Source organism: Triturus cristatus, chromosome 6 (genome assembly GCF_964204655.1).
Source record: "Triturus cristatus chromosome 6, aTriCri1.1, whole genome shotgun sequence".
NCBI classification, from domain to species: Eukaryota; Metazoa; Chordata; class Amphibia; order Caudata; family Salamandridae; genus Triturus; species Triturus cristatus.
In genome coordinates, this window is record NC_140589.1 from 1,002,682,875 (window position 1) to 1,002,699,682 (window position 16,808).

Below are 16,808 nucleotides of genomic sequence, written 5' to 3' on the forward strand. Positions count from 1 at the left end.
AAAAAATGGAAGATTAACTTATAATAAAACCATGGACCAAGCAAAAAAATCCTGGGATGAAACTATATGGGAGGATCTCTTAAATGCAACTAAGCAGCGCGACCAAAGTACGTTCTGGAATTTAATTGCCAAGGGAAATAAGAAGGGTAGTTCAACTAAGGATATTTTCTTAGATGAAAATACATGGTGTGATCATTTTACCAAGTTGTACGCCAATAAAAAGAAGAGTTTGTCCCTCCAGGACCATGAGATAGACTTAGAAATGAGTAATGCTCCTTTACATTTTAGTTTAGAAGAATCCATTCAGGCCCTGCAGGCCGTGAAAACGGGCAAAGCTCCTGGTCCCGACAAAATTCCCGGCGATTTATTAAAACATGATGTAGAAGTGTGGGGACCATACATAAATTTCCTGTGTAATTCGATTGCTGCAGGTACACCAATCCCCGATTCCTGGAAAGGGGCAGACATTATTACAATTTTAAAAAAAGGAGATCGTTACGATCCTAGCAATTACCGCCCAATTAGTTTAATTGACATTTTACAAAAGATTTTTGCCAGACATATTTTAAATAGGCTTTTAGATTGGACTGAAGAGACTAAAATACTGACTAAATATCAAGCTGGTTTTAGATCCAAAATTAGTACTATCGATCAAGTATTCAGGTTTATGTGCATCTGTTGGAAGTACATAAACCTAAGAAAGGGTAGTCTATATGTGGCGTTTGTGGATCTCAGGGCCGCCTTTGATCTTGTTCCGCGCAAATTGCTGTGGTCTACACTTAAGAACATGGCGGTCCCAGGGGAACTACTTAAAGAACTCATCAGGCTTCACACGGGGAATTTTGCTAAAATCAGATGGGGAAAGGATGGTGAAATTTCAAGGGCTATTCCCGTAGACCGTGGTGTGCGCCAAGGATGCGTGTTAGCCCCAACACTTTTTTCCCTATATGTCAATGATATACCAAGTTATTTGAGTAACTGTGTGCATGATTCCCCAAAGCTAGGTGGTGAAGCGGTTACGGCATTATTATTTGCCGACGATACTATCCTTATTTCTCAAACTCCGAGAGGCCTACAAAATTTGGTTGACACATTCCAAAAATATTGTGAGGGCAAGGGGTTAGAAATAAATCCTAGCAAAACTAAGTATATGTCCATAAACCCCAAAAAATCCCTTAGGAGTAATCTGTTCCTTGAAAATAAAAAATTGGAACAGGTTGGGAGTTTTACCTATTTGGGGATATTGTTGGACAGTAACTTGTCTTGGAAAGGACAGATGGACAAAAGCTCCCTATCCCTCAAACAAAATTCAATGCCTATTTTAAAAGTCCACGGAGCTAGCTACTCCAAGGCTATATCCCCGGCTCTTGATGTATACAAAGCTAAGGCACAATCGGCTGCCCTTTATGGTGCTGAGGTTTGGGGCTACTATTGTAACAATACTTTTGGAAAAGTGGAAAATCACTTTGTGCGTAGTCTACTAAAAATACCAACTAGAACCCCTTTGGTCCCTGTATTTTTAGATATTAATCTCGAAAAAATAGATTACCAAGTAATATTAAGACCGTTGCTGTATTGGGTCAGGCTATGGGTAACCCCGGAACTGAGTGTCTATAAAAGTGGACTAGTCGAATTATCTCAGATTGATGGCTATTCGAATACACCATGGGTAAAGTTTGTTTCAAAGTGGTTCGAGAGATTAGGGCTTGCACATCTATGGGATGCTCCACAGAATATGACATTGTCTTCTAGGAAGCTTGTAAAGGATACCTTTTGGTCGTATGTCAACGGAGAACTATTGTATAGTTCATCGGCTGGCAAATTGACCTTGGAATTTTTGTTTTTCAAAGATACACCTAGTTTAGAGCAATTCATGGATGAGATCTGTCCACCATTAGCAAAAACATTATACTTACAGTTTAGGTATGGAGTTTTACAGATTAATGCATATACATCCTGTTGGGGGAAGGCGAAAGGCCCTGACTTGTGCACCCTTTGCTCTCTAGGGGCTAAAGAAGATGCTGCCCACTTACTCTTTTTCTGCCCGAAATACAAAAAACCAAGGACCTGTTGGATCAAACCCGTTTGTAACTATGTGGGGGTTAGATCTTATAAAGAGGCAGAGCGTATATTCAAGTCAAACACCTCACAGCTAGTGGTGTTTGGAACAAGTAGATTTTTATACAGTGTGTATTTTATTAGGAAACGATCTGGTTATAAACTGTAAATACATTCTGATTTATGCTCTGCCCTTCCGCCTTCCCCCCTCTACGATTTTTGTACACGTCTTACTTGTCTCTCCAGCCCATGTATTTAACTTCTCGCTGGCTTTTAATTAATTTATACATTGTTATTTATATTTTTATACGCGGTATTGTGTACTTATGGGCTACCTTTAAACAAATTTTATCGCCAATTTAATGTATAATACCTCCCATAATATGATGAATTGTATATATGTATGTTATACTTATCTCTTGTCGACTTTTATGGCTTATTGCCGAAATAAAGTTTAAATGAAAAAAATATAATGCTGGTTCAGGGAACGGTAAGAGCTCAATAATACGAAACCTAGATGATTTATTGACCGATGAGCTAGCGGCGAGTAAAAGGGTAGTAGCCCAATATGTGATCCTAGCAGGGGATCTAAATTGTCACCTGTGTCCCAAACTAAGATGGACGGAGGGGGCCTGGACTGGTTGCACAGTGGGAAAAGGCCCACACCTGGAACACACCCCTGATGGATTGGAGTTAGAGAGGGTCTTGAATAACCATGCACTTAGGCACACAATAGACCTGATGGGGCCTAAAGACGGCCATGAAATTACCCCAACATTTAAGGGAAGAGGGTATTGCTCCATTATAGATTATATAGCAGTGACTATTCCATTTGTGAATTGGTTAATGAAGGCTGGTATTGAATGGAGCATATTCAGTGACCACAATCCCCTAGTCTTGAGGATTAAGAACTGGGCCCCTTGCAATAACAAGAAAAGTGATAAGGCAAATAGTACACTGAGGGCTATGGACCAGGGGAGAAGGCTCAGATGGTCCAGGGTGGATGGGGACGCCTTTTACAGATCCCTAATGGAGGACGGTAAAGAAATGATTGGGGTGTGCTTAGATACTTCACTTAAGGGTTCCATGGTGGTTAAAGCCTTTGAGGCTATGGCACATGTCATCGATGGCCTATTAAAATCTCCTGTGTCAGGGCCAATGAAATGCTCCCCTAGATGGTTCAATAGAGATTGCTCCAGGGCTCATAATGAATTAAAAGAAAGTTTAAAAAAGGTCCCCAGAGACAAGGGGTGTATTGCACAATGTAGGTTAGCATACAAAAAAGCCATCAAATCAAGGAAATTGGCTCTTCAATCACAAACATGGGAAAACCTACGGGAGGCTGCAGATAGAAAAGACCCTAGGGCATTTTGGGAAATAATAAATAACCCTTGCTTCCAGGATGTGGTTGCACCGGAAATTGGTACAACCATTTTACCGGAGCAATGGTTTGACCACTTCAAAGTTCTGTATAACCACGCTAATGAGCAACCGGGGGGGCGGGGTAATTTGCCCATGGATGACAAATGTAGAATTCACGGTGGATGAACTGGTAGTGGGGATCAAGGGGCTGACGCAGAACAAGGCCCCAGGTCCGGATGGTATCCCCCCGGATCTCTACCTAAGTAAAGTTGATCTTTGGGCACCCATCCTTACTAGAGTAATAAATATGGCAGTCTCCACAGTTATGCCAAGATCCTGGTCGACAACCACAATAGTTCCAATTTTTAAAAAGGGAAAAAAGGACGACCCCAGGTGTTACCGACCGATTTCTCTAATTGATGTAACGGCTAAAGTATTGGGGAGAGTTGTCCTGAACCGCCTTTTAGACTGGGCTGATGAACATGATATAATAACAGACTTGCAATATGGCTTCAGAACAGGAAGGTCAACCACAGACCAGTGTCTGAACCTGTACCTATTAACAGCTAAATATACCATTGCAAGTAACCAGTCGGTTTATATGGGGTTTATGGACCTCTCATCGGCTTTTGACCATGTTAATAGAGAAAAGCTCTGGAACCTGATGATCAAACTAGGGGTTGAAGAAGGCCTGGTAGTTATTTTAAAAGCACTCCACTGGAACACCTCCGCCAAAGTGCGTTACAATCTGGAGGGTGATACTACAGCTCCCTTCCCTTGCACCAGCGGAGTGCGCCAGGGTTGTATTCTGGCCCCGTTCTTTTTCTCATTATATATAAATGGGCTAGAACAGTCACTATGTTGTTTAAATGTAGATACCCCTAGAGTAGGTGCACGAGCAGTACCGGTGTTGCTATACGCCGACGATGCGGTACTTTTAGCTCGAACTCCGAAAGGCCTCCAGACTTTGCTGGATGGGTTCGTTAGCTTCATGGCTAGTTTAGATTTATCGGCTAATTTAGCCAAGTCATATGTACTGCTGGCTGGTTCTAAACCATGTAAAAAGTTTTGTTATAAAATCGGCTCACACATAATGGAACAGGTTAAAACCTTTTCCTATCTTGGCGTTTTATTTGATGGGCTTTTAAATTTTAAACTTTTAATGGAAGGGAGAAGTGCAAAAGTAGTGGTATCAACAGGGGCCATAATGAACTATGGACGTAGGTTGGGCAGGTGGTCGCCTGAACAGGTCATGCACCTCTATGGCTCAGTTTGTTGTCCCAAAATAATGTATGGGGCCGAAGTTTGGGGCTTTGTAAACCCCCTACAAATTCAAACTGAGGAAAATAAATTCCTGAGGAAGGTCTTACAAATCCCACAAAGCACGTCAGCTTATATTACACATCCAGAACTGGGTAGGGTATATATGGAGGACCTGATTAAAGTTAGACCACTTATGGCCTGGTTAAGAATTTGGACTAATAGTGAGGCTGGCCTGAGTAGGCAAATAATTAGAGATTGTATGGGTAGAGACAAGGGGATGGATATCCCATGGTTGAGTTATGTAAAGGGTGCTTTGACTGGATTAGACTGTGAGCATCTCTTTACTGAACCCACAACAATCACCTCCGAGGATAAAACCAACATTAAAAGAATCTTTCTGGCAAAGGAGACTGCAAGCAGAGCCGCCTCAGAAGAAAGTAAGTCCACAGTCCGTATTTATAGTTCAGTTAAGTCAGCTGAAGGTCTAGAACCATATCTTGCCTTACTATATAATGCACAAGATAGATTTTTAATTACCCGTTTTAGGCTCAACCTTTTACATCACCTTTTGGCTGATCCGCCCGGCTTTACGGCCACGGTTGAGCAGAAGGGTACCTGCGGCTGCGACAATAGGTCTCCGCAGGATACCCTCCATTTTGTATTACTTTGCCCTTTTTATCTAGTACCCAGACGCCGCTTTTTAGTAAGGTTTTTAAAACAAATGAAGTTTAGACATGCCAAAATTGCTCTTTTATACCTACAAAAGGCTGAGAATCCATTGACGTTAGCTTGCATTATGAATGTTATTAGAGTTGCAATAAGACTGAGATACACTAGAGGGTCACTTTGAATGCCTTGATGTAAATGGTTCCCTAAATGTTAATGCAAAATGAAATGTACTGAAATGTTTTTAACTGTATTCTGCACTTTTATGATATTTTTTAAATATCGAATAAAGTATTTTGATGATGATGACTCTGCTTCTCTGTGAGGGGGTGTGACAGCAATGGCAAGATGGCTGACTGTGAAATCCTGGTGTTTGTTTGGCTACAAGTCCCAAGTGAGCCCCTGGGCTTCACACAGCAGCACCCAGTACAGGGTATATTTTGCTGATGTTTCAATGAGGTGTGTGTGAATGCATTGTACCCGGTGAGTTGTGTGGAGTTTGTGTTGAGGGGGGGGGTCTCCCCATGCTGATAAGTATGGTCAGGTCTGTCAGTCCTCCTTCCCATCATGAAACATGCTTCCATTGTAGGGCGTGCAAGTTGTCTTTCAGGATGTCAGTCAGTGGTGTCCTGCTTCTGATTTGAACACAAGCCCTAGCAGGGCCTTGTGCTCCCCACAGCAGGACTCAGTGTCAGCCATCTTGTCAGTCATTTTCTACTCCCTGTGATGTGGGCATGTTTCTGAGAGGTCTTAATGGGCCAATCAGGAGGGGGAGCATTATCTGTGACTACAGGCCCCATCATGCTTTTGGCTACACTCACTTCACCTGCATCCCCACTATTCCTTCCTGACAGTCAGCTGCACTGTGAGGTGGTGTGTTTGTGGTGTCAAACTGTCTGGCAGGGTGTATTTGGCTTAGTGCCACTGGCTTGCTCTATTTGTTTGTAGGTTGGTGCATGTCATGACACAGTTCCCATTCACTATGAGATGACAGGTATTGTGTTTGTGTGACGGGCATGCACATCTTGGGCTGATTATCTATTGGTTAGTGTAGCTTTGCTTGCGGTGCATGTTTTCACTGTCCCCTTGCCACACAATCTTGGGTATGTTGTTTTTGTACTCACCGGGCTCTGGGATGTCTGTTAGGCCATGGACACTCTCTGGTGGTAGGATGTCCCGCACCTTCTCCTCCCAGGTCCTGAAGTAGACTGGTTTGGCAGGAGGGCCATTGCCGGTGCACTGACTCAGGGCGTGATCTTATCCGATGAGTTTCTTGACCCTCATGCACACGTCATACCACCTGTTCTGGATGTCGTCCTTTGTGCACCTTGCTGGTGCTTGGGCGTTCACCTTGTCCACAATCCTCGCCCACATCTTGATTTTCTGTGAGATGGGGGTCCTTTGGACCAATGTACCCAACAAATGTGGCTCTAATCTGATGATCTCGTCTACCAGCACTTCTAACTCACTATCTGTGAACTTTGGATTCTTCTTTGGGGGCATGGTGATGGGGGGGGTGGTGAGGGATGGGTGTGTGAGGGTGCAAGTGATGGTGGGTTTGTGTTGGTTTTGCTGGGTGTATGTGTGTGTGCTTTTGTATGAGGTGCTGATGGTGTGTGAGTTCTGTGATTGGTGAGTTGTGAGTGTGTCTGTAGTTGCTGTGTACTGGTGTTTGCTGCTGGCTGTGTCTCCTGTTTGCAAGGGATGATGGTAGTGAGTGTAGTCCTTTATATAGTTGGAGTGGTGGGTGTGTCTTTGTCCCATGTTTTTTTTTGGTATTTATTGGCTTTGTCATTGCTTGTTTGGTCCTTTTTATGTATTTTTTCCTTTGTGTTTTGTAGGCAGGAAGGAGACGTTCCTGTGACGGAAACAGATGCTGCTGTTGTCTCGTGCGGGCTTCTCCGCCTCGTTCACGCTGCCTGTCTTCTGTGTTTGGTACGCGTCGTTCGCGGTGGTCTCTATTGCTTGTGTGCCGGGTTGTCTGTGCGTGTCGGTCGTGCGGCTTGTTCTCCGTGCGAGTCGGTCTGGTTTTGCACGCATTGCATCGTACTGCGCAAATCGTACATCGCGGGTACGGGTCGGCCGGCTTCATTCTGGGTTTGTGTCGGTCAGTGATATTCTCGTCGGTTTTCCGGCCGAATCACTATTTTCCCTATGGCTCAGTCGTACGGCTTGTATTCCGTACGTGTCAGTTGTAATTCACACGCTTTGCATTGTACTGCACAGGTCGTACGGCGCTGGTCCATGTCGGTCGGTGTTCGGTCCGGATCCGTGTCGGTCGGTTCATTTTGCGTCCGGAATCGGAATCAGCCCCTAAATAGAAAGCCAGCTTCCCATCCAGACCCCATCAGAGACTCATGCATCCACTGACAGACCATCTGAGACTCATGCACTTATTCACAGACTCACTCAGACACTCATGCACCCACTCACAGACCTAATCAGACACTCATATATGCACATCCATCTATCTATCTATCTATCTATCTATCTATCTATCTATCTATCTATCTATCTATCTATCTATCTATCTATCTATCTATCTATCTATCTATCTATCTATCTGGTACATGGATGTGGACTTAAGAATAGTAAATATAGATGTATTCACATAGCAGTTGCATAGTTTTACCTATAAATCAGTTGCCTTTACAATATATTGGTTCTTGAACTTTAGGTCACAATATGACTATAGGATGACATTTCTGTCTTGATATTGAATCATGCAACTGACATGACCTGCTAGGAGAACTGCCTCTCACTCAACAGGGATGAGAGGAGGGTTTTGTTTTGGTCTGCGCTATAGTTCTTGGTCCACAGGCCCCCCTGTTCACGTAGCTCACTGGCTAGGTATTTTATCATGAACTCAGGAAAGATGTGTTGCATAGGGGTTATCATGGGACTGATAGTGTTTGTGTTAACTAGAAAAGCCACTTCAGATCTTTCCTATTTTTGTATCAGCTTTATTCTTGAGTGTGTGTCTCATTTATTGCCTCTGCGAGTGCAACAAATACTTAGCATTACCCCCTAATAAGTCTAACTGCTGGCCCACCTGTCACAAATAAAGTGTTAGTAATATATACACTTGACACTGTAAATCCATAGGTGACTCACTGGACTCTCAGCACATTATACATCATTTCAATACACTATATAGAAAGCCAGCTTCCTACACAGATCCCCTCAGAGACTCATGCATCCACTGACAGACCCACTGAGGAACTCATGCACTTATTCACAGACTCACTCAGACAATCATGCACCCACTCACAGACCCAATCGGACACTCATGTATACACATCCATTTTATATGTATGTTTACCATTTTTTTTAAGTTTTAACATTATTTTTGAATATATGTATTAAGGTGCCGATTCCGATCCGTTAAAAAAATGTACCGTCCGACTCGTATCCGTATTTTTTTACGTACGAATCGTACAAGTCCCGTACAAACGGCGAAGTACGATTTGTACGTGAAAAATACATACGAATGACCTCGGGAAAATTCTACGAGACGTCCCCGGACAGTTTTACGTACGAGTCGTAAAACTGAAGTCCGAGCGCACAAGTCCAATCCGTACCGGCGTCCCGAATACACAAGCGTATGGAAAACGTCCCATACGGAGCCAACTTTGCATGCCCCCTACCACGGTCAAACTTGTGCCCGGGGTACGAGTCGTACGGCCGCCCCAGCCTCCCACCCCTCCCGCATACGTCCGCACCGTACCCCCCACCCCCCGTATGTACGGCGCGTACCCCCAGCCCCCCCTATGTACACGCAGTACCCCCAGCTCCGTATGTATGTGCTGTACCCCAAGCCCCGCATATGTACGTGCTGTACCCCCAGCCCCATATGTACACGCCATACCCCCAGCCCCCCGTATGTACGCGCCATACCCCCAGCCCCGTTTGTACGCGCCGTACCCCCAGCCCCCGTATGTTTGTACCATACCCCCAGCCCCGTATGTACGTGCCGTACCCCCAGCCCCCTGTATGTACGCGCCGTACCCCCAGCCCCGTATGTACGTGCCATACCCCAGCACACGCGTATGTAAGTGCCGTACCCCCACCCCAGCACCTGCGTATGTACGCCCCGTTCCCACCACCCCAGCACCCGCATATGTACATGCCGTACCCCAGCATCCACATATGTACACACCGTACCCCCCACCCCAGCACCCGCGCATGTACGTGCCATACCCCAGCACACGCGTATGTAAGCGCCGTACCCCCCACCCCAGCACCCGCGTATGTATGCCCCGTACCCCCCACCCCAGCCCCGTACTTGGATGCACCATACCCCAACACCGTACCCCAGCATCGCGTATCTACGAATCATACAACACCATTGCATATGTGATGACTGTACAACAACATAGCTATGGATGCACCTTACATACGCGAAAACGAATCGTACTGAACCAGGACACTGTGAAACAGCCCAAGGAGGGTCAATTCGACTCGCACAACACCACAAAACACGTCTACAGGACAAAAAAATCTAAAAGACTGAACTGGCACATCCAAACAGGCAAACAGAGACCCATACTCACAACCACCTCTTATAACACACCCACCAAAAGTTCAAACCCAGCCACACCCACAAATGGACCAATAAAAAGGGCCCACAATCACAAACCATGAGCCTTTGCAACAGACCCACTGCTGACAGACATCACACACAAACAACTGCACCCATACACCTTAACTTACACACCTTCACACAACCTCCTTCACACGAAGTCATCAGAGTCAAGCCACAGCTCTTTGGAACATTGGTGAGACAGACCAGCATATCCCAAAAAACTAGCCTGTGGCAGAGGATCGTCGATCGGGTGAATGCTGTTGCGCCCATCAGAAGGACCAGGAATGAATGCAAAGCAAGGTGGTACGATCTGCGGAGGGCAGTCAAGCGCAAAATGAACGAGGACTACGCCCAGAGTAACATCACAGGAGGTGGACTGCCCCGCAGACTGCCCCGCAGACCGGTACATTACCATCCCTGGGAAGAGAAGGTGATGGCCCTGCTTCCGCCGGTGGGAGTTGAAGGAGTTTGAGAGCCTGGTGAGTACACAAACAACTTACGTAACATGGGGGGAATGGCATCCACACCCCAACTACAACAAATGCACTCACCTACCCCCAAGCCCTCACCTGACACAACCACACTCTAAACAACGCTCATGCCACTAACATGAGTATGCCCCATTCACAAAGCAAGGCCATGCCATGTCCCAGCCTACACAAACCACAAACCCAAGACAGGATGTCCGGGATGCTGGGAGGGTGGGGATCACTAAACATATTGTACACTCAGAAACAGACACCATTGCCCTCAGCCCATATGGCCCAGGTATATACCCATGCACCATGCGCAATGCACAGGTACTGGAAAAGTACTGACAAGGTAGCTGACACTTGGCCCTGCTGTAGGCAGCACAAGGTCCTCCTGTGACAACTGCAAACTCTAACACAAACACAACAAGCTCAGAAATCTAGGACAGGAACTCACACTCACTGACATGGCAGCATGCGCCATGGTGGGACAGATACATCACCTGGGAGACTCACTGCCAAATCACACCACACCCACCAGCAGGCACCATCAAGCAATCAACAATTGATCAGGGTACTTGTAATGTGCGCTACTTACCTGTCAGGGTCTCAAGGCGCAGGGGGGGGTTCCACCACTGCTTGAAGAACCAGGTCTTGAGGAGTATCCTGAAGGCAAGTAGGTCTTGGGTCAGTCGTAGGTGGGTTGGGAGGGTCTTCCAGGTGTTGGCAGTGAGGTAGGAGAAGCATCTGCTGCAGGCGGGCGTATGTTGAATGCGGGGGACAGCTGCGAGGGTGAGGCTGCCGGAGCGGAGCTGGCGGGTGGGGGTGTAGGAGCTGAGTCTGATGTGCAGGTAGGCTTGTCCGGCAGTGTGGAGTGCCTTGTGTCCATGGGTGAGGAGCATACAGGTGATCCTCTTGTCGATGTGGAGCCAGTTCTGGTCTCTCAGGAGGGGGGTGGTGTGGCTGTGGCGGGGGGCGTTGACGATCAGTTGTGCTGAGGCGTTTCTGAAGCGTTGTAGCTGCCGTTGGTGTGTGGATGGGAGTCCTGTGTAGAGTGCAGTGGCGTAGTCCAGTCAGCTGCTGACGAGGGCCTGTGTCACTGTTCTACTTGTTTAGGTCGGGATCCACCAGTAGATCCAGCAGGGCCTGCGTAGGGTGTCGTACCAGGAGGAGGAGACGCCGTTGACCTGCTTGGACATGGAGAGGGAGGATGCGAGGATCACTCTTAGGTTGCGTGCATGTTTGGTGGGTGTCGGTGATGTCCCCAGAGCAATCGGCCACCAGGAGTCATCCCAGGCTGAAGGTGTCGGTCCAAGGATGAGGACCTCCGTCTTGTCCGAGTTCTGTTTCAGATGGCCGCTCCGCATCCAGTCGGCGATGGCCCTCAGACCCTCGTGGATGTTTGTCTTGGCGGTGTGAGGGTTCTTGGAGAGGGAGAGGATGAGCTGGGTGTCGTCGGCGTAGGAGATGTTTTTGAGGTTGTGGTGGTGGGCCACTTGTGTGAGGGGGGCCATGTGGATGTTGAACAGCGTCAGGATGAGGGATGATCACTCACCCCTCACACAAGCACACACCCCCGGGGCAGCCAATGGAGTCACACACTCTCACAATGGACATGTGACACAACAAGACCAAGCCACAGCCAAAAAAGCATCCAAGGCCAAATGCAACATGTCAAAGACCCTGGATAACATTTCAATCAGTCCCCTGCAACATACCCATCCACAAGCGAACATTGATGTGAATGCTAGGCACATACAACTACCTGGAGGAACTGTGGCAACTAGAACATGTATGAAACATGGATGTCGCATGAAACAGCATTAACATTGTCTCTCTCTCACACACAGGGCAACGTCATGGATCTCCCCCCAACACTGGGGGGGAACAATCACAGGCCCATGCTCGGCAGGAAGATGATCCCACCGGCAGCAACGACTCTCAGCACTCTGTAGATGACCCCAACCAACCTGGACCCTCTGGTGCCCAAACCCCTGCAGCACCTGCGTCAGGTACATCTGTACCAACAACCACCCCCATTCTTGCCACATCCCAGGAGACACCCAGGAGGAGGCAGACAACCCTGCAAATGCCATCCCTCAGGGGTCCCGTAGACCCGATGTTCCCACAACGGCAGGCCAGGCTCGTGTGGGCTGGGTGGTGGGAGTGGAGGCAGGTGGATGCGTGAACCTGACCGGCCAGCTGAGGGAACCGGTATGTCACACATACGCCACATCTTGGATTCATAGCGGCGTGACACCAGGGGCATCAGCCAGGTAGTGGCGACCCTCAACGAGATTAAGAACCAGCAGGCCGAGCAACATGCCAGTCAACAACAACACCAAGGACGGATGGAGGCAAGACTGGCTTAGCTCCTGGTGGTGCAAACGGACATGAGCCGTTCACTCCGTCGGATCGCCGACAACATGGCCAACCCTCCCTGTGCCCCCAGGTGAAGACCACCACCAGCCACAGGGAGGGAGGAGGAGGAGGAATCGTCTGACAGAGCGTCACAAACATCGTCAAGGCCTGCATCTGAGGGTCCCCCGAGGAAGGTGGGTCGTCCACAGAAAAGACCGTGAGAGGCAGCGGACCATCCACATCTCCCAGGTCACCTGGCCTGGCACCTAGCCCTCATGCGCAACAGCAGTACCTCATCCAATGACATTCTCTGCCACATGGACTTGCTGGTCACAGTCTGACCAATGATGACCAACACTGTGGTCTGGACTCTGATGACTCCAAATGACAAGGATCCCATCTCCCCCTCTGAACTTTGGATTCCATGCACACTGTATAGCACCTATTTGTCCACACTAAACAGGCCCCTCACCGAGAATAAATCTTAATTTCTTCAATTAGATGTTGCATTCATTTTGCATGAGTACACAACCTACGTGTGGGGAAATGTCAAACTATGCCTGAGTGTTGAACTAACTCCAGCCATCCACACCCTGGAAACTGAGTCTGGTACAGGACACACATGGGTCACAATGTATCATACAATACAGACATGGAGCACAATACTCACCCGTGATGGCCTCAAGCTGCTGAGGGGGGGCATGCAATACTGTGCGGACAGACCATTTGGGAAGAGTATCATGAAGGCGTAGAGGTCATGGCTCATGTGGATGTTGCCGGGGAGGGAGTAGCAGGTATGTCTTGCCAGGTGGGAGAACTATGTCCTGCATGCTGGAGTACGGTGGATGTGAAGAATGGTGGCCAGGGCAAGGTTGGATGCACGGAGTTGGCACAACGGGGTCTCGGATGACAGACGGGCAAGGTTGGTTTGGGTGTCTGGGGTTGTGGCCTGCCTCCTGAGTGTGGGTGAGGAGTCTGAAGGTCATCCTGCAGCAGACAGTGATCCATTGCAGCTATCTCTGGTGGACGGTGATGTGGCTGGGGCACGGGATGTTGAAGCTGAGGTGTGCACATGCAGCCTGGATGTGGACAAGTTTCCCGGGAGTTTGGATGTACTCGCTCTGTAGAGGGCGGGGCAGTAGTTGACACGGCTGGTGTCGTGGGCCTGGGGGATGGTCTGTCTTTCCTTGGAGTGGATCTATCTGTGGATCATGTGCATCATGCAGAGGGTGTTGCACCCTGAGGTACAGATGCTGGTGATTAGCATGGCAAATATGAGTGACAAATCCATGATGCATACCATCTTGTGTGCGTGGCCACTGGGTGCATGTGCAGGGTTCTTGCGGGTGGGACACAAGCAGTTGACCCAGCTGTAAGGGGACAATCCTCAGGTGATTACCTCAGTCTTGTACAAGTCCAGCCTCAGGTGGCTGATGTTCAGCCATTCATCAATGGATCTCATGCCTTCTTGAATGTTGGAACTGGCAATGGCTGTGTCTTTGGTGAGGGTGAGGAGCACCTGGCTGTCAATGGCATACGAGCTGATGATGAAATGCTGTGCGCATGTGATTCCGGAGAGGGGGACCTGGACACATTGAAGATTGACACGCTGAGAGATGATACCTGGGCCATGTGCCAGATGATGTCACTATACTACATGCTGAAGGCTTGAGTCCCACTCCCATGGCCTTGCTGGTGTACGGAGCCGGTGGGGAGTAGGAGGGACATGACCTGGTTGGTGTGACAGGGCCTGGAAGGTGGGGCAGCGCTGTGTAGGCAGTTGGAGTTGCACACTCATCATGCAAAGGTGTTGTGTGTGCACCTAGGGTATGCCTGAGAGCAGGCGGTAGATTTTCGGATGGACAATGCTTGGAGGGTGGCTGCCACATCAGACTGTAGTGTGATGTGGGTCATGCAAGGACATGAGGGTTGTGCAATGTGCACATTGCATGCACTGACGGTCCAGCCTTTGGCACCGCATGGCCGCAACAGTGGCACAGACAAGCTGATGACAGCCAAATGAATGGGTGGAGGGAGGAAGGGAGGAGCATTTTTGAGGAGTGTGTGTTGCCGAATCCGGAAACTTTGTGGGCCCTTGCTGCAGGGGCCGCAGCAGCAGGCGGCATGTCCTGGAAACTATGCCACAAGTTGCACACAAAGACAAGGATGTCAGAAAGGACAACTGCAACAGGCGTATGTAAAGGAAGGAGTGTCCGGTTTCCCATGGCACACCCAGAGACAATGGATGCACAATCACCAAAGATGACTGACACAGGATCAGGAAACTGAAGGCCGAGCTGCGCACAGGATACACACCCTGAGCAGGTGTTGACGGCCCGTTGTGGTGACCAACATGCCCAAATACATACACAACCATGGACATCATGCACAATAGAGATCCTAATCCCTGAAGAACTGCATGCATGTTGCTAAACTACACATAGACTCATATGCACAATCTTTGACAACTATGCCAGAGATGCCGCATGCAAAGTGGCAAGAGACCTGCATTGACAGAGATGAGGCACCTTGGAGGGTGAGGAACACCTTTATTACTCAGGTTCACACCTAGGGAAATGCATCAATATGAACAGACTCACAGGTCATTAGGCTGAACATGTGGGACCTACACTGGACACCCCCTTCACAACACAGATGCTGTAAATCCATTGAACTGGCACACAAGTGAAGGGGGTGAGCCAAACACCCCCTGCTGCACACGGAGGGGCTGCAATTCCCCATTGATCCTTTCATGGGGATGTCCCACACTATTTCCACCCGTAGCATCCCGTATGTTTTAGAGGGAAGTTGTACACACATTGATGCCTTCATCAGAATCCACAGTCCCATTACAGATGACTGTTGCGAAGGGTGACTATCAAGTCATGTGAGTCATGCAACATGTCATGTGCCCCATGGTGAGTCGACATGTATGTATAGTAACACAACATGCACAGGAGCAGTGCCCACACATTCCAAACACCTACCAACACCAAAATGCCTTGCAGCAATCCTTAACCAAAAAGACTTCTCACCATGTCCGTGCATGGGATGCTGATTCAGCACACGTTGCAATACTCATGAGGAATAGCGGGAGGCCAAGGATGACACGAGCAGACAGCATGCGCAACTACCTGGGGATGACAGACACACAAGAAGTCAGGGAAAAGATTGTCATCCGCATGCATGGTCATTTACTCTACAGGAATAAGTGTGTCACCATGCTATTTTTAAATTGAGTGTCTAAGCTAAAATGTGTGGAAGGACATCATCACTCGAGTGACACATCTGAACACACCTCTAGGTCACTTAGCATACAGTCAGCTGGACACACACATTGCAACACATGCCACACAAGGCTCCAAGCGTGCACACTCAGACCCATGGACTCATCATTATGAGAAGTTGCGTATGAGCTGACTCCGGATGTCGTCGTCCTCCTCCACCTCATCCTCACTTGCCTTGTGACCAAGTCCTTCATCCTCCACGGGTGGATGTTCCTGCTCATCCGGATCCAGGATGAGTGGCACAGCCTTCTCCACTGCCATGTTGTGCAGCATGCAGCACACAAGGAACATTTTGCAGATCTTCACCGGTGCATATGGGAGGGACCCGCCTGTCTTGTGAAAGCACCGGAATCGGCTCTTCAGGAGGCCAAACGTCTTCTCGATCACTCGCCTGGTCTGCCCATGTGCGTTGTTGTAACGGTGATCTGCAGCTGTTCTGGGGTTGCGGAGAGGCGTCATCAGCCATGGCATGTTGGGATAGCCAGAGTCCCCTACATGGAAACATCATGTAAAGAAGTGGGTCAGGAGATGCCGTAAGATACAAAGATAGCGCTAAACAAAGGACAAACAGAGTATACCCACCAACAAGACATGCTCGTTCGTTGTGCAGCCGCAGCATCATTTCTGGCACCCTGCTACGCCTCATGATGTAGGCATCGTGTGCTGATCCTGGAAAACGTGCACAGACATGGGAAATCAGCATGTTAGCAAGACACACCACAAGGGCATTAATAGAGTGGTAATGTTTACGGTTGC